A 1,634-nucleotide genomic window follows, 5' to 3' on the forward strand; every position below is an offset into this window, starting at 1 on the left:
CATTTCATATGGTGGACCTCTTTGTTGGCGATTTTGGTTGTTTTGACCTCCCCATGAAAAGTTTGGGTGATTCCTCCATCCCGGATTATATGTGTTCGAATAAGGGTAATTTCTAGGACGGTTCTGGAATCCCACTTGTTTTACCGGTGCTCCCTCAGGCACATAGAATGGATTGCCATCTTGGCAATCCTGCACATCATGCTCACCCCCACACTTATCACAGAAAATTTCTTGCAGACGCATAGCCGACCCACTCATGCTCATCCCATTAATCTTTCTATTCAAAGCCTCTAACTGTGCTGAAACCGCCGACAAATCATTAACTTTATTAACTCCAGCACCTCGTCTCTGCCTATCAGACTGAGGATGATAGCTACTAGCAGCCATCTCCTCCAATAACTCATATCCTTCCTCCGCCGTCTTTCTCAGTAAGTTACCACATGCAGCAGCATCTATCATAGTACGGTTAGGAGTAAGCAGACCGTAGAAGAAAGTTTGAACAACTAACCCAAGAGGCAGCTCATGGTGTGGACATCTCCTCAACAAGTCCTTGTAGCGCTCCCATGCCTCGTAAAGTGACTCTTGCTCATATTGAGCAAAATTAGTAATGTCGGCTCTAAGCTTCATAGTCTTCGACGGAGGAAAGTACTTGATTAGGAATGCCTTTGCCATATCCTCCCATGTAGTAATAGACCCTACAGGCAAACAGTTTAACCACGACTTAGCTTTATCTCTCAGTGAAAATGAAAATAAACGCAAACGAACAGCATCATCAGACACGCCATTAAACTTAAAAGTATCACAAATTTCAAGAAAGTCAGCTATATGAGAATTAGGGTCGTCAAGTGCACTTCCCCCAAATTTGACAGTGTTCTGAATCATCTGAATGATAGCTGGCTTGATCTCAAACTGATTAACTCGGATGACTGGTCTTACGATGCTTGGACGTGCTCCATCAAGAGACGGCTGTGCATAATCCAACATCGGTATACGCCTTGGCTCCTCTCTTTGTTGATCGCCTTCCATTCTTTCCTTCGCTCTTTGCTGCTGTAGTCGACGTCTAGCTGTGCGTTCGATCTCGGGGTCAAAAGGCTCAAGCTTACACTCGAGTGATCTCCACATGCACCACAAAAAAATCTGCAACACAATGAGAGTATCAAATAACAATAAAATAAATAATACTAAATAATTTAAATGAAAAATAAAAATTTGTGAATCAACAGTCCCCGGCAACGGCGCCAAAAACTTGATCGAGCAAAACTTGCGCAGTGAATAGTCCCAAAATTTATTTTATAAATGAAAGCTCGATTTAAATATCGCAAGTGCACGATAGTCAAGTTATAATAAACGTAAGTGAATACGAGTATCGTTCCACAAGGACTGCGTTACACTATTTTTATTTTCAAGTAAAATTTCTTTAGCAACGATAAAATGAGTTGATGATTAATCTAATGTAAATTAAACAACTAAACTAATTAAAATGCAAAGAAAACGTATTCAAGAAAGCAATGATTAATTTGGATTAAATCAAATGAGAAATGAATTTGTTGGGAATTAGCAGTTCACCTACCACTCGTGTTTAAATAATTACACTCGACTTTTACTCGTGCATTTGACGGAATTCCCTAGACTAA

At 40.3% G+C, this 1,634-nt stretch overlaps 1 non-coding gene across 1 annotated transcript; it reads left to right on the forward strand.

Moving 5' to 3' along the window:
* Positions 1-517: 517 nt before the first annotated feature.
* On the forward strand, positions 518-624 carry LOC140822321 (small nucleolar RNA R71). Its single transcript, XR_012115945.1, has one exon. It is a non-coding gene; the product is annotated as a small nucleolar RNA R71 (small nucleolar RNA).
* Positions 625-1,634: the final 1,010 nt, after the last annotated feature.

This window comes from Primulina eburnea, unplaced genomic scaffold (genome assembly GCF_022965805.1).
Source record: "Primulina eburnea isolate SZY01 unplaced genomic scaffold, ASM2296580v1 ctg772, whole genome shotgun sequence".
Lineage (NCBI taxonomy): Eukaryota > Viridiplantae > Streptophyta > Magnoliopsida > Lamiales > Gesneriaceae > Primulina > Primulina eburnea.